Source organism: Mustela putorius, unplaced genomic scaffold (genome assembly GCF_011764305.1).
Source record: "Mustela putorius furo isolate JIRA1106 unplaced genomic scaffold, ASM1176430v1.1 tig00003987_pilon_pilon_pilon, whole genome shotgun sequence".
Lineage (NCBI taxonomy): Eukaryota > Metazoa > Chordata > Mammalia > Carnivora > Mustelidae > Mustela > Mustela putorius.
In genome coordinates, this window is record NW_025422126.1 from 10,920,041 (window position 1) to 10,946,626 (window position 26,586).

Genomic DNA, 26,586 nt, shown 5'->3' on the forward strand with positions numbered 1-26,586 from the left:
TTTCAATCAGGATTAAAATCTCTTAATTTTTGTTTTAGCTTTTGTTTTTTTCCTAACTAAATATTTGATGGGAGCTTGCAAGGAATACCAGATCAGATATATTAGTTTCCTATTATTGTTGTAACAATTTGCCACAAACTAGTAACATAAAACACTATAAATTTATAATTTTACAATTCTAGAGGCCAGAATTTGAAATGGGTCGCAGGGCTAAAATCAAGCTGTCAGAAGTGCTGTGTTCCTTCTGGAGGTTCTAGGGAGAATATGTTTCCTTCTTTTCCAGTTTCTGGAAGACATCTGCATTTTTCTTCTTTTCTTTTACTTTTTTCTTTTTTTATAGTTTTTTGACATTATTTTTTTATTTTTAAATTGAAGTATAGTTGACATACAGTGTTACATTAGTTTCAGGTGCACAGCATGGCGATTTGACAAATCTATACTTTATGCTCCACTCACCCCAAGCACACCTACTATCTGTCACCATACGATGCAATTACAACAATACTACCAACTATATTCCCTATACTGTACCTTTCATCTTTGTGATGTACTCAATCCATAACTGAAAGCCTGTATCTCCCATTTCCCTTTCACTCATTTTACTCATTCCTCCACCCCCTTCCCCTCTGGTAATCATAAGTTTGTTCTATTTATGGGTTTTTTCCTGCTTATTTATTTTTAATTCATTTTTTAATGTTTATTTATTTACTTATTTATTTATTTAGGATTCCACACATAAGTGAAATCGCATGGTATTTGTCTCTCTCTGTCTGACTTATTTAACTTAGCATAATACCTTCTAGGTCCACTCATATTGTTGCAAATGGTAATATAACATTTTTTTTGGCTGAGTAATATTCCATTACATATGTATATATACACATACATAACATACACACCACATCCTCTTTATTCAGTTCTATTGATGGACACCTGGGTTGCTTCCATATTTTGGCTATTGTAAATAATACTGCAATAAAATTAGGAGTGTAAATATCTTTTTGAATTAGTGCTTTTTTTTTTCTTTGGGTATACTCAGTAGTGTAATTCCTGGGTCATACGGTATTTCTACTTTTTTTTTTTTTTTTTTGTATTTCTACTTTAATTTTTGGAGGAATTTGCATACGTTTTTCCATAGTGGCTGCACCCATTTATTTCCACCAATAGTGCATAATAGTTCTTTCTTCTCCACATTCTTGTCAACACTTTTTATTTCTTATCTTTTTGATTCTAGCCATTCTGACAAGTGTAAGGTGATATCATTGTGGTTTTGATTTGCATTTCCCAGATGATTGGTGATGTTGAACATCCTTCCATGTCTGTTATACATCACTGGAAAAATATCTATTTAGGTCCTCTGTCCCTTTTTGAATTAGACTGTGTGTGTGTGTGTGTGTGTGTGTGTGTTGAGTTTTATAAGTTTTTAAATTTTGGATATATTTTTTTAATTTTTTATTTTTTATAAACATATATTTTTATCCCCAGGGGTACAGGTCTGTGAATCACCAGGTTTACACACTTCACAGCACTCACCAAAGCACATACCCTCCCCAATGTCCATAATCCCACCCCCTTCTCCCAAACCCCCTCCCCCCAGCAACCCTCAGTTTGTTTTGTGAGATTAAGAGTCAGTTATGGTTTGTCTCCCACCCAATCCCATCTTGTTTCATTGATTCTTCTTCTACCCACTTAAACCCCCATGTTGCATCACCACTTCCTCATATCAGGGAGATCATATGATAGTTGTCTTTCTCTGCTTGACTTATTTCACTAAGCAGGATACGCTCTAGTTCCATCCATGTTGTCGCAAATGGCAAGATTTCATTTCTTTTGATGGCTGCATAGTATTCCATTGTGCATATATACCACATCTTCTTGATCCATTCATCTGTTGATGGACATCTAGGTTCTTTCCATAGTTTGGCTATTGTGGACATTGCTGCTATAAACATTTGGGTGCATGTGCCCCTTTGGATCACTACGTTGGTATCTTTAGGGTAAATACCCAATAGTGCAATGGCTGGGTCATAGGGCAGTTCTATTTTCAACATTTTGAGGAACCTCCATGCTGTTTTCCAGAGTGGCTGCACCAGCTTGCATTCCCACCAACAGTGTAGGAGGGTTCCCCTTTCTCCGCATCCTCGCCAGCATCTGTCATTTCCTGACTTGTTGATTTTAGCCATTCTAACTGGTGTGAGGTGATATCTCATTGTGGTTTTGATTTGTATTTCCCTGATGCCGAGTGATATGGAGCACTTTTTCATGTGTCTGTTGGCCATCTGGATGTCTTCTTTGCAGAAATGTCTTGATTGGATTATTTGTTCTTTGGGTGTTGAGTTTGCTAAGTTCTTTATAGATTCTGGACACTAGTCCTTTATCTGATATGTCGTTTGCAAATATCTTCTCCCATTCTGTCAGTTGTCTTTTGCTTTTGTTAACTGTTTCCTTTGCTGTGCAAAAGCTTTTGATCTTGATGAAATCCCAATAGTTCATTTTTGCCCTTGCTTCCCTTGCCTTTTGCGTTGTTCCTAGGAAGATGTTGCTGCGGCTGAGGTCGAAGAGGTTGCTGCCCGTGTTCTCCTCAAGGATTTTGATGGATTCCTTTCGCACATTGAGGTCCTTCATCCATTTTGAGTCTATTTTTGTGTGTGGTGTAAGGAAATGGTCCAATTTCATTTTTCTGCATGTGGCTGTCCAATTTTCCCAGCACCATTTTTTGAAGAGGCTGTCTTTTTTCCATTGGACATTCTTTCCTGCTTTGTCGAAGATTAGTTGACCATAGAGTTGAGGGGCTATTTCTGGGCTCTCTATTCTGTTCCATTGATCTATGTGTCTGTTTTTGTGCCAGTACCATGCTGTCTTGATGATGACAGCTTTGTAATAGAGCTTGAAGTCCAGAATTGTGATGCCACCAACTTTGGCTTTCTTTTTCAATATCGCTTTGGCTATTCGAGGTCTTTTCTGGTTCCATATAAATTTTAGAATTATTTGTTCCATTTCTTTGAAAAAGATGGATGGTACTTTGATAGGAATTGCATTAAATGTGTAGATTGCTTTAGGTAGCATAGACATTTTCACAATATTTATTCTTGCAATCCAGGAGCATGGAACATTTTTCCATTTCTTTGTGCCTTCCTCAATTTCTTTCATGAGTACTTTATAGTTTTCTGAGTATAGATTCTGTGCCTCTTTGGTTAGGTTTAATCCTAGGTATGTTATGGTTTGGGGTGCAATTGTAAATGGGATTGACTCCTTAATTTCTCTTTCTTCTGTCTTGTTGTTGGTGTAGAGAAATGCAACTGATTTCTGTGCATTGATTTTATATCCTGACACTTTACTGAATTCCTGTACAAGTTCTAGCAGTTTTGGAGTGGAGTCTTTTGGGTTTTCCACATATAGTATCATATAATCTGCAAAGAGTGATAATTTGACTTCTTCTTTGCTGATTTGGATGCCTTTAATTTCCTTTTGTTGTCTGATTGCTGAGGCTAGGACCTCTAGTACTATGTTGAATAGCAGTGGTGATAATGGACATCCCTGCCGTGTTCCTGACCTTAGCGGAAAAGCTTTCAGTTTTTCTCCATTGAGAATGATATTTGCAGTGGGTTTTTCATAGATGGCTTTGATGATATTGAGGTATGTGCCCTCTATCCCTACACTTTGAAGAGTTTTGATCAGGAAGGGATGCTGTACTTTGTCAAATGCTTTTTCAGCATCTATTGAGAGTATCATATGGTTCTTGTTCTTTCTTTTATTGATGTGTTGTATCACATTGACTGATTTGCAGATGTTGAACCAACTTTGCAGCCCTGGAATAAATCCCACTTGGTTGTGGTGAATAATCCTTTTAATGTACTGTTGAATCCTATTGGCTACTATTTTGTTGAATATTTTTGCATCTGTGTTCATCAAGGATATTGGTCTATAGCTCTCTTTTTTGATGGGATCCTTGTCTGGTTTGGGGATCAAGGTGATGCTGGCCTCATAAAATGAGTTTAGAAGTTTTCCTTCCATTTCTATTTTTTGGAACAGTTTCAGGAGAATAGGAATTAGTTCTTCTTTAAATGTTTGGTTGAATTCCCCCGGGAAGCCGTCTGGCCCTGGGCTTTTGTTTGTTTGAAGATTTTTAATGACTGTTTCAATCTCCTTACTGGTTATGGGTCTGTTCAGGCTTTCTACTTCTTCCTGGTTCAGTTGTGGTAGTTTATATGTTTCTAGGAATGCATCCATTTCTTCCAGATTGTCAAATTTGTTGGCATAGAGTTGCTCATAGTATGTTCTTATAATAGTTTGTATTTCTTTGGTGTTAGTTGTGAACTCTCCTCTTTCATTCATGATTTTATTTATTTGGGTCCTTTCTCTTTTCTTTTTGATAAGTCTGGCCAGGGGTTTATCAATTTTATTAATTCTTTCAAAGAACCAGCTCCTAGTTTTGTTGATTTGCTCTATTGTCTTTTTGGTTTCTATTTCATTGATTTCTGCCCTGATCTTTATGATTTCTCTTCTCCTGCTGGGCTTAGGGTTTCTTTCTTGTTCTTTCTCCAGCTCCTTTAGGTGTAGGGTTAGGTTGTGTACCTGAGACCTCTCTTGTTTCTTGAGAAAGGCTTGTACCGCTATATATTTTCCTCTCAGGACTGCCTTTGTTGTGTCCCACAGATTTTGAACCGTTGTATTTTCATTATCATTTGTTTCCATTATTTTTTTCAATTCTTCTTTAATTTCCTGGTTGACCCATTCATTCTTTAGAAGGATGCTGTTTAGTCGCCATGTATTTGGGTTGTTTTCAAACTTCCTTTTGTGGTTGAGTTCTAGCTTTAGAGCATTGTGGTCTGAAAATATGCAGGGAATGATCCCAATCTTTTGATACCGGTTGAGTCCTGATTTAGGACCAAGGATGTGATCTATTCTGGAGAATGTTCCATGTGCACTAGAGAAGAATGTGTATTCTGTTGCTTTGGGGTGAAATGTTCTGAATATATCTGTGATGTCCATCTGGTCCAGTGTGTCGTTTAAGGCCTTTATTTCCTTGCTGATCTTTTGCTTGGATGATCTGTCCATTTCAGTGAGGGGCGTGTTAAAGTCCCCTACTATTATTGTATTATTGTTGATGTGTTTCTTTGATTTTGTTATTAATTGGTTAATATAGTTGGCTGCTCCCACGTTGGGGCCATAGATATTTAAATTTTTAAATCTTCTTGTTGGACAGACCCTTTGAGTATGATATAGTGTCCTTCCTCATCTCTTATTATAGTCTTTGGCTTAAAATCTAATTGATCTGATATAAGGATTGCCACTCTTGCTTTCTTCTGATGTCCATTAGCATGGTAAATTCTTTTCCACCCCCTCACTTTAAATCTGGAGGTGTCTTCGGGCTTAAAATGAGTTTCTTGGAGGCAACATATAGATGGGTTTTGTTTTTTTATCCATTCTGATACCCTGTGTCTTTTGACAGGGGCATTTAGCCCATTAACATTCAGGGTAACTATTGAGAGATATGAATTTAGTGCCATTGCATTGCCTGTAAGGTGACTGTTACTGTATATGGTCTCTGTTCCTTTCTGATCTACCACTTGTAGGCTCTCTCTTTGCTTAGAGGACCCCTTTCAATATTTCCTGTAGAGCTGGTTTGGTGTTCGCAAATTCTTTCAGTTTTTGTTTGTCCTGGAACCTTTTAATCTCTCCTTCTATTTTCAATGATAGCCTAGCTGGATATAGTATTCTTGGCTGCCTGTTTTTCTCGTTTATTGCTCTGAAAATATCATGCCAGCTCTTTCTGGCCTGCCAGGTCTCTGTGGATAAGTCAGCTGCCAACCTAATATTTTTACCATTGTATGTTACAGACTTCTTTTCCCGGGATGCTTTCAGGATTTTCTCTTTGTCACTGAGACTTGTAAATTTTACTATTAGGTGATGGGGTGTGGGCCTATTCTTATTGATTTTGAGGGGCGTTCTCTGACCCTCCTGAATTTTGATGCTCGTTCCCTATGCCATATTGGGGAAATTCTCCCCAATAATTCTCTCCAGTATACCTTCTGCTCCCCTCTCTCTTTCTTCTTCTTCTGGAATTCCAATTATTCTAATGTTGTTTCGTCTTATGGTGTCACTTATCTCTCGAATTCTCCCCTCATGGTCCAGTAGCTGTTTGTCCCTCTTTTGCTCAGCTTCTTTATTCTCTGTCATTTGGTCTTCTATATCACTAATTCTTTCTTCTGCCTCATTTATCCTAGCAGTGAGAGCCTCCATTTTTGATTGCACCTCATTAATAGCTTTTTTGATTTCAACTTGGTTAGATTTCAGTTCTTTTATTTCTCCAGAAAGGGCTTTTATATCTCTCGAGAGGGTTTCTCTAATATCTTCCATGCCTTTTTCGAGCCCGGCTAGAACCTTGAGAATTGTCATTCTGAACTCTAGATCTGACATATTACCAATGTCTGTATTGGTTAGGTCCCTAGCCTTCGGTACTGCCTCTTGTTCTTTTTTTTGTGTTGAATTTTTCCGTCTTGTCATTTTGTCCAGATAAGACTAAATGAAGGAGCAAGTAAAATACTAAAAGGGTGGCAATAACCCCAGGAAAATATGCTTTACCCAAATTAGAAGAGATCCCAAATCGTGAGGGGGTAGAAAGGGGATAAAAAGAGGTTCAAAAAGGAAAAAAGAAAAAAAAGAAAAGAAAAGAATTTTAAAAAAAGAAAACAAATAAGAAAAATATAAAAAAGAAAAAATATATATATTGGATAAATTAGTTAAAAAACGTTAAAAAAGAAAAAGCTAAAAGTTAAAAAAAAAATTACCAGAAGGCGAGAAAAAAAAATGAAAAAGAAAAAAATCAAATTAACTGCATGACTAAAAAAAAAATCACAGGGAAAAAGCCATGAGTTCCGTGCTTTGCTTTCTCCTCCTCTGGAATTCTGCTGCTCTCCTTGGTATTGAAACCGCACTCCTTGGTAGATGAACTTGGTCTCGGCTGGATTTCTTGTTGATCTTCTGGGGGAGGGGCCTGTTGTAGTGATTCTCAAGTGTCTTTGCCCGAGGCGGAATTGCACCGCCCTTACCCGGGGCCGGGGTGAGTAATCCGCTCCGGTTTGCTTTCAGGAGCTTTTGTTCCCTGAGCGCTTTCCGTAGAGTTCCGGAGGACGGGAACACAAATGGCGGCCTCCTGGTCTCCGGCCCGGAGGAGCCGAGAGCCCGGGGCCCCACTCCTCAGTGCGCCCTCAGAGAACAGCGCCCAGTTACTCCCGTCTGCCTGACCTCTGGCCGCGCTCCGAGCTCACAGAGCCTGCGACCGGTTCAAGGTAACACCGAGCTGTGAGCTTACTGTCGGCTCTGTCTCTGTCGCCGGCTTTCCCGTTCCAATACCCGCAAGCTCTGCGACACTCAGACACCCCCGATCCTTCTGTGACCCTGTGGGACCTGAGGCCACGCTGACCCCGCGTGGGCTTCGCCCCGGTTTAGCCTCTGGAGCGATGTCCCTCAGCGGAACAGACTTTTAAAAGTCCTGATTTTGTGTGCCGTTGCTCCGCCACTTGCCAGGAGCCGGCCCCTCCCCCCGGGCTCTATCTTCCTGTCGCTTTGGATTCACTTTTCCGCCGGTCCTACCTTTCAGAAAGTGGTTGTTTTTCTGTTTCCAGAATTGCTGTTCTTCTTCTCTTTGATCTGCTGATGGATTTTTAGGTGTTTGCAATCTTTAGATAAGCTATCTAGCTGATCTCTGGCTAGCTGGTGTAGTCTCAGCCTGCTACTTCTCCACCATCTTGACTCCCTCCTAAATTTTAGATATTAACCCTTTACTGAATACATCATTTGCAAATATCTTTTCCCATTCTGTTGGTTTCTTTTTTGTTGTTGATGGTTTCTTTTGCTGTACAAAAGCTTTTTATTTTGGTGTAGTCCCAATAGTTTACTTTTTATTTTGTTTCCCTTGACTGGAGAGACTTATTTAGAAAAATGTTGCTAAGGCTTATATCAAAGAAATTACTGTCCATGATTTCGTCTAGGAATTTTATGGTTTCAGGTGTCATATTTATGTCTTTACCCCAGCTTGTTTGTTTTTGGAAAGGTATAAGAAAGTGGTCCGTGTAATTGTCCAATTTTCCTAACACTATTTGTTGAGTTGGAGAGACTGTCTTTTCCCCATTGTATATTCTTGCCTCCTCAAAGATTAATTGACCATATAAGTGTGGATTTATGTCTGGGATCCCTATCCTCTTCCACTGATCTATGTTTCTGTTTTTGTGCCTGTACCATGCTGTTTTGATTACTACTGCTTCATAGTACATCTTGAAATTTGGAATTGTAATGACTCTAGTTTTGTTTTATCTCAAGATTTCTTTGACTATTTCGGGTCTTCTGTGGTTCCATGCAAATTTTACTATTGTTTATTCTATTTCTGTGAAAAATGCTATTGGTATTCTGCTAGGGATTGCACAGAATCTGCAGATTGCTTTGTGTAGTATGGACATTCTTTTTATTAAATTTTTATAATTTATTTTTTTAAAGATTTTATTTATTCACTTGACAGAGAAAGACACAGCAAGGGAGGGAACACAAGCAGGGGGAGTGGAGAGGGAGAAGCAGGCAGCCCAATGTGGGGCTCGATCCCAAGACCGTGGGATCACTACCCGAGCCAAAGGCAGGCGCCCAACAACTGAGCCACCCAGGTGCCCCTAGTATGGACATTCTAAAAATATTAATTTTTCCTATCCAAGAGCTTGGATTGTCTTTCCATCTCTTTGTGTCATCTTTAATTTCTTTCATCAGTGTTTTATAGTCTTTAGAGTACAGGTTTTTCACCTCCTTGGATAAGTTTATTTCAAGGTATTTTATTCTTTTTGATGCAAATATAAATGGAATTGTTTTCTTTTTTTTTAATTTCAAGTTTTTATTTAAATTCTAGTTAGTTAGCATATAGTATAGTATTTGTTTCTGGAGTAGAATTTAGTGATTCATCACTTGCATATAACACTCAGGGCTCATCACAAGTGCCCACCTTAACATCCATCACCTATTTAACCAATTTCCTACCACCTCTAGCAACCCTCAGTTTGTTTTCTATAGTGAAGAATCTCTTATGATTTGTTTCCTCTTTTTTTCTTTTCTTTCTTTCTTTCTTTCTTTCTTCCTTCCTTTCTTTCTTTCTTCTTCTTTTTTTTTTCCCTAACCCTGAGTTCATCTATTTTGGTTTTTAAATTCCACATATGAGTGAAATGATATGGTATTTGTCTTTCTCTGACTTATTTGCTTACCATAATATGCTGTAGCTCTAGCCAAATCATTATAAATAGACTTTTCTTAATTTATCTTTCTGCTGTGTTGTTATTAGTGTATATAAACAAAATATTCCTGTGTATTATTTTCATATCCTGCAACTTTACTGAAATCATTTGTTCAGTTCTTATATTCTTTGAATTCACTAATTCCCTGGTTTCCTTGTATTACTTGAGCACTACTGACTTGTTTAATTGGGATCTTGAAAACTTTGTTATCATTTCAGTGACATGTCTAGTGACATTCTTAGTGACCAAAAAATAGATGATCCTGAGCCAGAACATACCTGCCTGTGTGCACATCTAACTTCAATCACAGCAGAGTGGTAAAACTATACGTTTTGAACCCCTAGGAAAAGCCTCTCCAGGTTTTTTAATACCTCCATGAATTCTGTTTGCACTATCCACCTTTCCTTAGCCCCTGTGCTTTGGACCACCATGTTGATCTCACAGTATATTTTTCCCTACCATGATGGAAGGCCATGCCTTGGCCATAAGAACTGCAAGAAAGAAAGTACAGTGAGGGATCAAAGAAATCATATTCCGTTGATGGGATCAGGCATAGCTTTATGGATTTAGCAGTATAGAAGGACCCTGGGAACTAAATCCTGTGCATCCCCACAGGGATCATTTTTCATACTAACTTAGAACAAAGGGCAGTGTAGTGTAATGATCATGAAAGTGAACTCCAGACGCAGACCATCTAGGAACAAATGCTGGGTAAACTGCATCATCTTTCCATGCTTCAGTTTCTTTACCAATAAAACGCAGATAATAATAGCACCTGTTTCCATAGGCTTATTTTGAGAAGTATGAATTAATATATAAAGAGTATTAGAATAGTGCCCATAATGAGACTTGTGAAAATGTTTAGCCATTCTTCTTGTGGCTCTTTAGGCAAAACGCTTAGTACTGTTTCCTGGGAATAAATTTTGCTTCCTTGTTTATGGATGAGAATTCCCACCATCACTGAACAGCCTCTGGCCATTCTGAATAGATGGCTATCATATACCACCTCCCTGAGATTACAGAGGGAAGTTGTTAACTAGAGAAAAGAGACTGAAATCAACAGACTTGGATTTGGAACAATGCAAAACACTATCCCCCGACTTTTTTAAACCATGAGTAATTACCCACTCTTTAAGTTTATGGTTTATAGGACATTTTGACTATGAAGCAACATCTTGTGTAATGTATGCCTATAACACTGTGCTTAAAAGAAGTTATCTATTACCATTATCACCATAACCACCACTCTGATGCAACTACCAATATAAGTAGCAGTCATTGTTAGCACACCTTAATCCCATAGGACTCAAGATATATGGGACAACAACAAATATAAAAGCTCAGCATAAAAGATGAAGGAGTTAAAAATAAAATAAAAAGAAAAGTGGTAAAAAGAACAATCGCATTTATTGATCTAACTTGATAAGTCTAATTTTGCTATACATCAACTAAAGAAGTATGTCTTTTAAAATTAAAATCAGCTTCACTTTCTAATCATGTCTTATAATATCTAAAAAGCAAAGTAACTAACATAAAGCAAGAACTATCAAACCTTCTTGGAGTAAGGAAACACAGGCAGACAGGTGAGCAGATATTTGAATGGTTGGATGGTGGAAACAGAACAATCAACAAAGGAGGAAACAAACTACGCTGGACAGGGAATCATTTTAAATAATGTTGAGGCAAAAAGAAAGAAATAACTAGAAATTTAGTTTAGGAAACAGATATTTTAGGCATTTCTGAAACAATGATCTTTATCTTAACTGGCATTTAAGGTGACAAAGGAATAGTTTATATCTACAAGAAGATAGGAAAAAAACAGCTAGAGAAAGTAAAACTAAATAAATGCATGAAGTAACTCACATTTAATGGATATGGGGGGAAAATAAATTTTAGTGTCAACAGAATAAACAAAACAAAAGTTTACATTATAAAATGTGTTGCAAATTTCTCTGTCTTCTTGGTATATTCATATTATTCATCTATGTTGTCACCATTACCAGCAAATAAGTTAGGTAAGTATCAATTTTGCTCTCATAGCAACTTGTGTATACCTCTGTCATACCTTATTTCACACTAGAACAATTAACTTATTTCTTATCTCTGTAAATCACTGGACTGGAAAATCTTTTTGGATTAAGAGTGGTTTTTTTTTGGGGGGGACACCTGGGTAGCTCAGTGGGTTAAAGCCTCTGCCTTCAGCTCAGGTCATGATTCGAGGGTCCTGGGATCAAGCCCCACATCAGGCTCTCTGCTCAGCAGGGAGCCTGTTTTCCCTCTCTGTCTCTGCCTTCCTCTCTATTCACAATCTCTGTCTGTCAAATAAATAAATAAATAATCTTAAAAAAAAAAAAAAAGAGAGAGAGTGTTTTCTTTGTCTCTGAATCTGATCCCAAGCACTATTCCTGTAACATAGACAATCCATAATAGATATGTGGGCAAATCCCCCAATTCTTCCTTTGTCACTATTCAGGTGCTTGAAATTACATCCTAAAAAGGCATGCTTCATATTTTAGTTGCTATCTGTTGACATCATTCTCTGGGAAAAAATGCAAATTCCTTTGGTAATATGCACAAATTATTTCCCATTGTAATAATAGCCATGGCTCACAGAATGTCTACTATGCACAAGGTAATCTCTTTATCTATATTACACTGAATTCTCACAAAGAAATGATCAAAGTATGTGATTATTAGCAGTTAAGAAAAATGGAGATGCTGAGAAATTAAATGACTTACCTAAGGTTAGCCATCTATAAGTGGCAACCTACTTCATTTCTCTCTGACTCCAATGATATTGGTATTCAAAAGAGCCACAATTGAAAAAAACAAATAATGTTACTTTAAAGGAATTTTAAAAAATACAGAAAAGTTCAAGTACAGTATATAGAACTCCCATTACCAGTTTCCTCAACTGTTAACATTTCATCGAATTTGTCCTCTCTTCTCTTTCTTACCCTTCTGTTCCTTTTTGTTCTCTCTCCCTATGTGTGTGTGTGTGTGTGTGATACACCCACTATTATTAGTCTTCTTCTCAACGATTTGAGAGTAAGCCACCAAAAACTTTCTAGTAGCTGCCAATTATACTAAAATAAAATCTATTATCCTTCCTATGGCAATAAGGTTCTACAAGAATGGCCACAAACTGCTGTTCTAATCATTCTTCCTTTTGTTAAATCTAGTCACCTGCACTGGCATCCCTGTTGTTCTTCCCACCTCAGGGCCAATGCACTTGATGCTCTGCCTGCCTGAAACATTTCTCCATTAATTTCCATGGGGCTCACTCTTATACTTCATTCTAGTTTCTTCTTTGATTGCTATACTTGTCAGAGTTCTCCAAAGAAACAAAACCAATCTCTCTCTCCCTGTCTGTCTATTTCTATGTGTGTGTATATTTATATATAATAGATATACATATGTATGTGTATGTTTATCTGTATATATAATATATGATGATACATATTATATATACATATATTTATATACATTTACGGAGAGAGAGAGTTTGATTTATTATAAGTAATTGGCTCATGCAATTGTAGAGGTTCAGGAGTTCCAAGGTCTGCAGTGAAAAAGCTGAAGACCCAGGAGAGCCAACCATAGTTCCAGACTGAGCCTGAAGGCCTGAGAAGCAGAAGAGCTGATGATGTAAATTCCAGTACAAGCCTGAGACTAAAGGCAGGAGAAGACTCATATATCAGCTCAAAGGCCAGTAGAGAGAGTGGAATCTCCTTTATTCCATCATTTTTGTTCTTCTGAAGCCTCCAGTGGATTGGATGAGGTCCACCCACACGGGGGAGGGAACTCTCCTTTATTCAGTCTAATAATTCAAATGTTAAATCTCATTCAGAAATACACTCATAGACACATCCAGAATTATGTTTACCCAATATCTGGGCGTCCAATGACCACCTCGCGTTGGCACATAAAATTAACCACCACAGCACTTCATCTAAAATAGCAGCCCATTATTTCCTTCATATCATGTTGTTAAGTCTCCAGCCTTACTGAAAACATTTTTACTGTGTACCTCCACTATTTATAAGGCTAGCCAAATTTTCTTTTGCAAAATTAATTTGCTACTAAAATTAATGGCTGCGTCAAACTTTTCTTTCCTGCAAGTCTATCCAATATCCCTTTATGTAGGTAAAATTCTTAGTTTGAGAACAGTTTGAAAAATAGCAGTAATAGGTTGAAACACTCATATATAGCTAAATAGTACTTTTATTTAAATACCTTTTAAATAAGCAATAAAAGTAACTTTTGCAACATTTGGTTTTCAGTGATGATAATGAGGAATGAAAACCAAATAACTGTGAGCTCAGGATGCATTAATGTATTGGGTTTGTTTGTTTTTCCAGTGAGCATTTGAAATGTCATATAGGGGAGACAAAACAGACACAAGGAGCCTGGAAATCCATTTTGTTTTCTTGATCTGGTACCTCTCTTCACTACTGGCAAATTGCCTGATGTTTCTGTACATGGTGCTACAAATACCTGCATTCCCTCCTTCCCCCTGACCTATGTTCGGATCTCAATTTTGTTCCTTACTGTGGGATTTAGGGCAAGGGTTTCTATGGGCCTCAGTTTCCCCATTTCTTTCTTTTTCTTTTCTTTTTTTTTTTTCTGGTGGGGAGGGACACACACGGAGAGAGTGAGAGAGAGAGAGAGTGAGAGAGAGAATTTTAGATGCTAGGCTTAATCTCACAACCTTGACATCATGACCTGAGCCAAAACCAAGAGTTAGACATTTAACTGACTGAGTCACCCAGGTACCCCTCAGTTTCCCCATTTCTCAAAAAAAAGGACATATAACCAATTTCACAAGTTTATTATGAACACAAAATGAGAGACTGTATGCAAAGTATACAGAGCACACAGTAGATATTGCACTATTACTCTTTCTTTCTCCAGGACACAATAGAATGGCAAAAGTACTGGAAGTTACTAGACAGAATACTTAAATAAAAATTGGGCATGGATTTTGAGTTGCAGTGTTCTCAAGAATTTTCAACCCTTATGCAAAATAGATAAGGATATGATAAGAGTGAATGGTAAACACATTTCCTCTGCTGCACCCCCACCAGCTTCCCTCCAACCCTGTGCATTGCTTATTCAGTTAATAAGAGCAGTAGTTGTTCAAACTAAAAATCCAAGAGGTATCGATTTCTCAGTCTTCTTCATCACTCAGAATGTTGATCAACATGTCCTGCCCATTTTATCCTAGAAATGTCTCTGCAATTTACCCCGTCTTCCAGAGCCCACATTGCTTCTTCCTCAGCCCAGCATTTCAGCACTTATTACTAACTTGACCTTTCTTCTTCTAATCTTAACCCCTTCAATCCAATTGCTTTAAACTATCAATGCTCTCCAAACTCTGCTTATGTTGCTCTCTAGAGCAATGAATTCTTGTTGACCAGAATCCAGCAACAGATTCTTGTTGACCAAATTAAAACAAAAACTAAACTTTAACCTATCATGCAAGCTTCCTTCAGATGTGGTCCTAACCTACCTGTGCAATCACATATCCTCTTACCCGTCTCTAAGTCCTTATCTTACACTCCTCTCACAACTGATTGTTCTGACTCTGCTCTCATCTACACTTCACCTCCATCTTTTCATATGTTTCTCCCCAACTTCCCCATCTAAAGTATCCCTTCAGACATCCCATCACATAACTCTGTTTTATTTCCTTAGCATGCATCTCCAACTGATATTTTCTTGCTCACTTGTTTATGTAGTATCCCCTTCTGTCAGAATACCAATCCTAGTAAAACAGTTGACCCTATTTTGTTGAGTCATGCAATCCTGCTACCTACAAAATTACCTGTTTCATGAATGAATGAATATTCCCTCTGACTAGTTACCTTTTTCTACTGTTGGTCAACTAACAGCCATTTTTAATTATCATTATTATAGACTATTCTTAAAGACTACTGAAGGATATAATAGAGATTACTGGTGCTCACCAATATTGATGTCCTCTTCAATCTGGCTAAATAGCTATACTGTATTTCCCAGATATCCTTGCAGTTAGATATGATCATGTGACATTCTGGCCAATGCAATATGAACAGAAGTGATACTGACTGCATCTAGGCCCCATACAAAATCTGTGTTGTTCTTCATTCAGTAAGTGAATGGATATGAGTCTAGGGATCTACATAATGGTGAAGCCACAAGATGAAAGAAGGCTGGGCACTTAAAGGACTGATTAGAGTTTTGACCCCATCCAGCAACTACATTAGACTATGATTTAACTTGTAAATTTTTATTTCATTATGCTACTGGGGTTTGAGGAGCAATTTGTAATACAGTTAGCCAATCTTGATTAACACAAATAGTTTAGTGAGAGTATATGATCCTGCCACCCTCAACTAAACTGTGAGCTTATTAAGGGCAAGGGTCATGACCAATTCAGTTTTACATCCTCATCTCCTAGGACAATCACAAATACATACGGTATGCTGACAAATGATAGATAATTATAATATTTATCTTTTCTAAATTCTCTCTAAAATGTTTACTCTCAAATGGCACCAAATGTCCCCTGTCCTGTGACAGTCTTTTCTTAGCCAAAGTGAAACAAAAATGAGATTTCTAGTATCTGTGTGATATAATGAAGAAAAGACCAGAGAGACCCAGTTTCAAAAACTGGTTTTCCCACTTACTAACTTTGAGAACTTGGCAAGTTATTTTACCTCTGTAAGTCTCAATTTCTTTATCTGTAGATGGAGAAAATAATTACTATGAAACTAGAGATAATATCAATAAATCACACAACAGTGTATAGCAAATATGCTAGTCATAAATATGGTACCAATAATAATTAATTTTCAAAATTACAAGGCAAAGATGTATACTTCCCCATGGAAACTGTAGAAGAAAGCAGAGTAGTCTTCTTTGTGGAATATTTGGGAGATAGTTAAGACTCATAAAATTTACTGCATGGAAGGGAAGTTTTACCATTTCTGAGGTTTTGGCCATAGCCTAATGCTTGTGAGGACTCAGGCAGCATATGCTTTGGTAGAAGAAAGCTGATGGTAGCTCAAAAGCACTGCAGGCACTCCAGAGATTTACCAAGAGCTTACGCCATTTATAAGCAGCAGTGACTGACCCCAGCCACTGAGAATATGGCAGACAGAAAACCAGAGATTTGAGGATTATAAGAACTGAGTGATAACAACAGAAATTCCCTAGTTGTTCTTCAAAATTCTGTGGTATTGCATCTATTATTTGTAAGTGGATATTTCTCAGAAAAATAACAGCAAATCCAGCCGTTGGTGGTGAGATTTCAAGCTGGAGTTTTCTCCAGAGAGCTTTATTCAGAATAAGTCTTTGAATCACTTAAAAGCAAACTAGGCAAATCCTCATGTATTTTTCCCTCAGGAAATCACCCCATTTCTAAGGGTAAGATTGGATGAGATATACAGTAGCCAATATTGACTTACTGAAGATGTTATCAAATCATCTGTCTTTTCTCATAATGCTATAAGAAGATAGAGACACATTATTCTACTGAGTCTTCAAAGGAGGTAGCAAAAATATAATACACAATTTTAACCTAGGGTAGAATATTTGAAGTTGACATGAAATTGGCTTTCGATGTACTAGGTAAAATCCATGTCCTGGCCCACAGGAAAGTATTAGGATTGCTTCCTATGCTGGAGTGTAAGCTTCTAATTTTAAGACAGATCCAGTGAAATCCAGGACCAAACAATAATGGTAATGACATGAATAGCTCCATCATTGGCTGCCTGTGGTGGTGAACCTCTCAGTTTAAAAAGCACTTTCACTGGCATTACTTAGTTTAATCCCACAAGAGAAACACTGCCAGACATCAAGAGAATTTTAAAGAATCAATATCATGTCCTCAAGAACTGAGGATGTAGAGTCCAAAGTATTGAGAAAAGGTACTAAACAGTCTCTCTGTTTTGTTTCTATGTAGCACATGCCTTCCCCATCAGAGAGCAAGCATTGTGAGAGGTGAATCTAGAAAGAATAAAAGAACATAAATGTATTTTGGAATCCCAGACAATGCCTAGTCTTTTGTAGATCAGGATAGAAGTAAGATTGATTTAGGAAGATTATACATGATTTGGCACTTTATAAAAAACCTTAGGTTTCAAAGAAACTAGTGGAGAATACAACTTAATGTAGCAATCTCTTTTTACTGATAAGGAAAGTGAAGATCAAAGAAATTAATGATTTGATTAAGATTTCAAAAAGGAAAAGTGGCCAAGTGGGGATAAGAGATCCAGCCAAAAAGCTGTGCCATCTTGTTCCACAAGGGAACTTCCTTAATTTGCAGAGGTGGAGAAAGTGTAAGTGTAGGAAGTCCTCATCTCTCATAGCATAGGTCACTTATCACTCAAGACTTAGCAGTATAATTATTTCATTTAGTGATATGGAATTAATGACCACAAAAAACAATAAGAGAAACTCTTAGAGTTAAGGTGATCTCTTCTAAACAGTAAGACTGAGTATGAGGAGATATTTTGTTTTAAGATTATTGAAACTTAAAAAAAATGAATAAAAAAAATAAAACTTAAATTGCAATACGTTATAACCTTGGATATGGTATCCTTTATCAGCTCCAACTTTTACCAAGATGACTTTAGAAACATTACTTAAGCTTTCCAAAACTACCATTAAAAAGCAACAATCAGTATAGCAGGTTGACTATTATATTTCTATTTCTAGTTTCTTTTTACTCTCTCTACCAAATAGAGTCTTGCTGAAGAAAAAAGTTAAATCTGTTGGCATTATAAAACACCTGAGATATAATCAAAGCCCGACTAATGTATTTACAATTATTAGGTTAGGTGGTACAAAACAGAAGACCAAAATAACCAAAATAAAGATCTACATCTACTGTAAAAGGCTGAATTAAAAGTTAACTTGTCTATTGACCTCAAAAACCACTACAATGGATGGATGATAACTTGTTGTGTGTCAGCTATACATGGGGATTGTGACCTACAATTCTAAGTGCTCTAAGGAGCAAAACAGACATGCATTTCATTGAATTTTTACCTTAAGGACTTGTCACGAAGGCTATGGCCTAAGCATATAGGTTAATGTGGAGAAAATGGCATCAATATATAACTCTTTTGGATTCATATATCAAGATTAAAATATTGATGGAGTGACCCTCCACTGAAAGCATGGGTGGGGGAAGGATATAAATTCCTGGCAGGATCTCTAAGAGGCCTAAAGGAGTAATAGCTTGACCTTCAGTGACATGCAGAGTTTTATATTCCCTTCCCTTAAAAATGACATATGGTACATTTATAAGTAAAAAGACTTCATCATGCTAATGGTCCTAAGGGAACCCACGGAATTACTAAAGCTTTTTTTCCCTCCCAAAGTATCTGCTAAAAGAGATCCTTTATTAAGATAGGCACCTGATATTTTAAAATGTCCAATATTGTCTTTGTGGTATGGGATGACTTGTACATGCAACCTGAACGAATTTTCTCTTCACTTTTACTTCCGGTAGGCACATTTCTAACCGATCTTCCACTAGGTGGAAGACCCATCCATTTTCAATAAGTATCTGACCCTATCTCTGAACTGCTTCAGTCCTGTAGCTGGAGTCATGCAGCTTATAGGATAAATTTAAAATTCTTAGCAAGTTATATAAAATCTGCCATGATCTGGCTCTTCTCCAACTATCCAGAATAACATTTTGCAACCACCTTTAATATGCCAGGAACTGGGCTAGGCCCTTTTATGACTTAATAACTTTAAAACTTAACATAATCTTGTGTGAGAAGTACTATTATTATCTATATTTTGCAGATGAGAACTGAGGTTCAGAGAGAATGATTTTACCAAAGTTATAGCTGGTAAATAGTAAAACTACAAGTTTAAGATCTGCATCTTTTTTCTAGCTTTGTTTTCTATACCTTCATTTAGTATGGTTTTGCAACTCCAACATGCAGTATGATTTTCTCTCCATTTAGTAGTTTCCTCATTTGTACTGGGAGCATAAATGTATTGTCTTTTTTTTTTCTTTTTAATTTTATTTATTTATTTGAGAAAAAGCAAGAAGGGGGCAAGAGGGAGAGAGAGAAAGAATCTGAAGCAGACTCCACAATGAAAACAGAGCCCAACAGGAGGCTCATGCCTGTGAGACCAAGACCTAAGCTGAAACCAAGAGTCAGGCACTCAACAAATGAAGCTTCCCAGGCACTCTGTGCACTGTCCTCTAAACAGAGCTTTAGTAACTAAGTATTTTTATTCCAGGAAAAAGCAACTAAATCATTCCTATTTTTGTAGATAATTATAAAAGAAAAAAGAAAAGAAAAGATTGGAAATAGGGATATGAGGCAAAATTAAGACAGAGCAGGAGCAGGGTTTTTCAATGAAGTCTTAAAAATAAAGAAAACAGTGGAAAATTAAACCTAGAGTTTTGAACAGCATTCCTGAATTCTCTAGGCTAGAGAGAACTGAGTTGGGACAAAGAGCAAGAGAGAACCTGAATTTTTTCTAGCAAGTAACAAGTAAATGAGTGTCACTTATTCATTTATTATTATTACGCAGACTTAAACATGTCATTACTACAGTCTTCATTTGGTATGCTGTTGTTATTCATTTACTTTGACAAACAAAGGAAAATTATTCATAAGGACCTCTGCATACTCACATATCAAAACGGTCTCTCTTCATTCTAGTTTTGCCCAGCTGCATATCCTCCAACTCTGGAGGTTTTAAGGAACATAATTTTTAAGATTTGAGTGGGCGAATGTGCTATATTCGTTGCTTCCTAAAGATTTCTTTAATAGTACTAGCTATTTATGCAACTGCCTCACTTTGGGCACAAGCTTTTCTTTGTTCTTCTCTTCTTTAACTCCTACTTATCCCTTGATGTTAGCTTAGGTGTGATCTTACCTTCTCACCTGTGACCACATACACCCTGGATCAAGTTTTCCTTCTTTGAGCTTCTATAGCACCTGTACTTGTATCTAAGATGGCATTTCCACACTGAATAAAAATTGTCTGTCAGCATGGGAAATGTGACTTTTTTTTAAAAATATTTTATTTATTTATTTGACAGAGAGAAATCACAAGTAGATGGAGAGGCAGGCAGAGAGAGAGAGAGGGAAGCAGGCTGCCTGCTGAGCAGAGAGCCCGATGCGGGACTCGATCCCAGGACCCTGAGATTATGACCTGAGCTGAAGGCAGCGGCTTAACCCACTGAGCCACCCAGGCGCCCCGGAAATGTGACTTTTTCAGGGATAGTGCATATGTCATAATAAGAAAGAATGTTGGTTCTGGAACCAGTCCTGCTAGGTACAAATCCCGGTTTTACCTTTTACTCCATGAGAGACCTTGCACAAATTATCAACTTCCCTGTGCCTCAGTGTCCTGATCTATAAATGGGAATCAACAAAGTATCTACTTCATAGATCGGATGTGTCAACTTACATAAAGTGACTTGAAAGACAGCTGGCACATAGAAGGTTCTCAGTGTTAAATGAGCTAACCAATTTGACTGCCTATGACAAGAGACTCTGATTAGCTAGCAAGATCCCTTAGATCTTATTTTCCTCCATCTCAAAGTTGAAGGTGTTATGAGTTCTAAAAGAGTGGAGAATATTCCTGTTCAAAAAATAAATGGGCTGCACAGTATTTTATCTATATCCCTTATAGCATTTAACATTTACCACTTGATAATATAGTTTTCTGCTATTCCTGTTTTATATCTTTGTTTAGCAATTTGGACCCATGTCTTCATTTGTACCTCATTTTTATTCATGCCTAATGTGTTGCCTGATGCAAAGGAGAAATGCAAGTATTTGCTAAATGAAAAGATATAATAAATCTGAAAGCAGTCAAAAGAAGCAGTATGTCTGATACCATATAGGGTTAACTTGAATTGTTCTTCCTACTGGGTTCTGTGACCATGAACCACTGTTAATATTCTTGAAAGTAAGAAACCTTATAATTATAAAATATAACTTCATAAATTCCTATTATAATTGTAGGCACTATAAAAATCAAAATATATGCCCATGCTCTAAAAATCTCAATTTAACAGAACAGTTAAGTACTCAGTGAGTATTTATAGACTTCATTGCCTTGTGGTAGATATTTGGTGGTAAATATTCAGGATTAGACATTTGCTCTCAAGGAACTTACAAGTGTTTGATGTCATTCTTCTTTCTTAAGCACACTTTAAATATAGTTTATGATCCATCAAATGAGCTTATTCTAATAGCAAATGATATAGTCTACTTTTCTGTATACAATATATTTCATCAACTATGTCGCACAGAAAAGTTCTATTTTTTTTCTTTTTCCTTTTTATTTTTTTCTCTAGTGCCCTAAATACCAAAAACCTTATGTTTAATCAGATAATTTGGGGGAAAAAACATATAGACATGCTTGGGCATAAAATTAAAAGAATTTATTTATTTTTAAAGATTTTATTTATTTGTCAGAGAGAGAGAGCATGAGTGAGCACAGGCAGACAGAGTGGCAGGCAGAGTCAGAGGGAGATGCAGGCTCCCTGCCGAGCAAGGAGCCCAATGTGGGACTCGATCCCTCGACGTTGGGATCATGACCTGAACCGAAGGCAGCTGCTTAACCAACTGAGCCATCCAGACATCCCAAATTAAAAGAATTTAAACCTACTAAAATTTCTAGTGAGATGTAATATTTTCTTATTCCATTTAGCAAATCAGAGAACTCAGTGCTTGAAATAGAAGTTTATTCCCCTTTTAATATTAATTAGCTCTTAAACCTGTGAAGCTCCTAAAGACCTCCAGGGACTCAGCCAGAGAACCCTCAGTACCTATTTCTAAGCTCTCACTCCTTGAACTGTGCTTTCTTTCATTTTGGATCCTTGCTTTCCTTACTTGCTGCCCCACAAATGCTTTGAAAAATGAAGGGAAAAAGTGGCAACAGATATTCACATCGAAGCCTTCAATCCCCACAGTGCCTTTACAAATGCTATTCTATATGCCTGCAAAATATCTCATATACCTTGGTTTGCTCCCTGGATAATGTAACTACGGTTTAAAGCACTGTCCTATGGGTCCATTCTGGAGAATGACATCTTCACACCAAAATCAAGTTAGTTCTTTTACATCACCTAACATCGTTTACATTTACAACACCTAAAATTTCAAACACATAACATTTCAAATACTAAATAAAGCTTCTTATGTATTATCTCATTTCATCTGTACCAACATGAAATATGAAATATGCATTATTACAATCCCAAGTTTATAGCTAAATAAATGCTGGCTAAGAAATGTTCGTTAACTTGCTTAAGTTCACTGTATAGAGAAACTACATTTCAGTCTAGGTGTTCATCCTTAAGTTCACAGCCACCAACCTATATAAAATGTTACTAAAACAAACTAACCCAAAGTTCTTTAATTATGCTCATACTGGAAGTAGGTAATGAAGTTCTTGAGGAAATGGACCTATAACTATATTCTTAGTGTCTTGAATTTAGTAGGGGTTTAGCAAGTATTCGATGGATGAGCTGATGAGTTGGTGGATAGAGAGAGATAGACGAAAGTAAGAATAGGCAGTGGAGAATGGACAAAAGACTGAATGACCAGAATAAATGAAAAGATATAATCCTAGGGACTGGTTTGTGGTCTGATGTGGAGAGAAAATAGAATTCTTGGGTCTGTTTCCCCATTTGTTGCCCTAGCTTGTTCTGCCTATACAACCATGTATAAATGCTAATATATTTTGTTTTTCCCCTACTGTTGTTAATATGCATATATTTTTGCCTCTGGGAATGCTTATAGAAAATATTTCTGTCATCTGAGCAATGATTTAATTCCTCATACATTCTTTCAGGTGATGAATATAACATTTCATGACACAGTATTTCCCAAAAACGCTGGTTTGTTTCGCATGTAGTAGGTGATCAGCAAATGATCGTTATATGACTAAATGAATCAGTCAAAAAGGAATGCATGAAAGAATCAGTCAATAATCACCTAAACAATGCTTGAGTGTAGAAACTATACATTAATTTACTAATTCATGTTTATTTTACACTGTAGCTATGGGAGCTAACATTTACTATTGAAACAGGACTGTTACAGATACTGTGTTATGCCCTTATACACAATGAGTCATATAATCCTCATAATGACCATGAAAGATAAATGTTTCCATTCCCATTTCCGACGTTTATAAAGAAAAACACAGACAGGTTATGTTTGATGGGATAAGAAGCTAAGCACCTATGAAGTGGCAGGGTTCAGATTCAAACCATGTCATTTTGATTCTTCAGTACTTGCTCTTTTCTTTGTACATGGGATGTAGAATGACTGTGAAAATTATATAAATTTGGTTTATAATGTTTAAGTCAATACTGCCCACTTTTCTAATGACACTGGGCTTTACTGCTCAGATAAATTACTGAAGTTACTAATCCTCATCCTGGGGAAAAAAAATAGTAAAATTATGGGAAAAGCTGAATACTCAATTGCATAGAGTATGCCCCATCATCTTGGCCTCAGTTGCCCTCTGAAAAACTGTGGTGAAACAGAGCCAAGGGTTTCCCCTAAATAACTCAAAGCCAACTGTCATCCACTCCTGGTCTCTTACCGCTTTCTCCATACCTAGAAAGATAGTCACATATTTATGTAGGGCCTTTTATAGATCAATCTTTTCAAAAGGTGATTAATTCTGGAGAAGTTTCCTTGTGATTACTTTTGTGGCATATTCTCCAAATGTTGCACTGCACCTGGAGTATGTACATTTCTTGAGGACAACTCTATATACCTGCTTTATCCTAGCTGAGAACTCAGTGGTTTTATTTTTTTATCCCTCTTAGTAGCTGATTTTCTGAATTTCTGATTATACTGAAGGATAGTTGACAAATAAAAATTGTACATATTTAAGGTATACATGACGTTTTGCCTTTATGTCTCTGCCTTATATATATACATATGCCTATATATATAAAATGGAATATTATTGGAATGGAATGGAACGGAATTATTGGAATGGAATACATATATCACATTTTTTACCATATTTTTAAAAATTTGTTTATCTATCAACAGATACCTAAGTCATTACCATATCTTGGCTACTATAAATAATGCTATAATGGTGCTACATAGAAGCACAGATATCTCTTTGAGCTACTGATTTCATTCCCTTTAATATATATACCTAAAAGTGGGAGTTTTAATTTTAATAGTAGCTCTATTTTCAGGTTTTGTTTTTTTAAGATTTTATTTATTTATTTGACAGAGAGAGATCACAAGTAGGCCGAGAGTCAGACAGAGAAGGAGGGAAGCAGGCTCCCCGCTGAGCAGAGAGCCCGATGTGGGTCTTGATCCCAGGACCCTGGGACTATGACCTGAGCTGAAGGCAGAGGCTTTAACCCATTGATCCACCCAGGCACTCCTCTATTTTCAATTTTTTGAGACACCTTCATACTGTTCCATAATGGCTGTACCAATTTACATTCCCATCAACAGTATACAGTACTCTCTCTATCCTCATCAGCACTTGTTATCTTTTATCTTTTTCATAATAGGCATTCTAACAAATGTGAAGTAATATCCCACTGTAGTTTCAATTTGTATTTTTCTGATAATTAGTGATGTTGAGCATATTTCATATACCTATTGATTATTTGCATGTCTTTAGAGAAATATCTATTCAGGTCCTCTGCCCATTTTTAAATTAGATTAATTAAATTAATTAGATTAATTGTTTTTTGGTATTAAGTTGTTTGACTTCCTTATCTATTTTAGATAGTAACCCCTTATTGTATGTATGGTTTGCAAATATTTTCTCTAATTCCATAGGCTGTCTCTCCCAATTCCACAGGTTGATTGTTTTCTTTGCTATGAAAACTCATTAGTTTTAGAAACATGATAAACTCAAAGGCCTAAGGAGATTAAGGGGGAAAAAAAAAGAACTATAGATTCAGACTTGAAGGTAATAATTCATATCTTTAAGGAGAATGAAATAGTTCTAAATTATTTATTTTCTTACATAAAACTTCTAATTTTCTATTTGTAAGAAAAAATTAGATTATTTAAAATATTATATTGCATAATGAAATATGATTGCTGTAATAAATCAGTTTTAAAGGTAAGAAATCAGAAATAATTATAAGAAGGACAATATATGGACTAAGTGTCTATGCTAAGTTAAGTGTTAATGCTACAGTTGGACATTTACATTACACTGAACTTTCTGGCAGCTAAATTTACAAAGGAAGATGCTTGCTTGTTCACAGCTTTCACTGAAAAAATAAAATAAGAGGATCATCAGAAGAATCCATTTCTTCCTGGGCTATGTACTAGGAGGATTCTCCTCTGAGCAAAGTCAACAATGAAATGGGGAACATGGGCTCTGGATCACAGAGTCATCAATGGGGTCTTCTCTATGTAAGTTTGGATAGGTTATTTAACACTTCTAAGATATACCTCACTAAAAGTAATTTGTATTTAACATTTGATTAATTCAGAAGAATACATGAAATACGCTTGAAAGGAAAAAAAAGAACAGTAATAAAATAATTCTAAGTATACCCACATTTAGAAACAAAATGTCACAGTACCACCGGAGATCCCTGGATATCTCTCTAAGGACCCATCCCCTTCTCTCCACTCACTATGAGAAAAAATTAAACTCTTGGAACTTTTAGAGTAGCCATTATTTTACAACATTTTAGAGTTTTCCTATACGTATATGTATCCCTATAAGATATTGTTTTTATTCATGTTTTTGAAGTTCATATACATGTATCACACTGAATGCATTTTTTTCTGCAAATTGCTTTTTTCACCCATTCTATGTTTGCAGTTCATCCCATTGAATATATTTAACTGTAGTTCAGTGACTTTCATTAATGTGCAATATTCTCTTATACAACTATAATAAGATAATTTATTTAACCATTTTATGACCATACCTATTTGGGTCTTTTCCCCCAGTTTTGTATTGTTTTGTCATTACAAACATGCTTCTATGAGCATTTTGTATCTAGGTCTATTGGATGTATGAGAGTGTCACTAGGGTAAACTCTTAGGATGGCTACTGCAGGGAAGTATACAGAGTCTATCACCCCCAGTCTAGTCAGATGAACATCAAGTATTCAAATTAAATTGATCATAATCCTTTATTAATGAAACACCCATAAAAAAAGGTCCATGTAATCATCTACATTTTTTTTTACTTCTCTAATTAATGTCAAATTGTTTCCCAGAATAATAATACTATTTAAATTTTGCCAACAGATTCAATTGCTCCACAGTCCAGCCAACCGTTAGATATTTCAATTTCTCCAAATCTGTTAGATGAGATA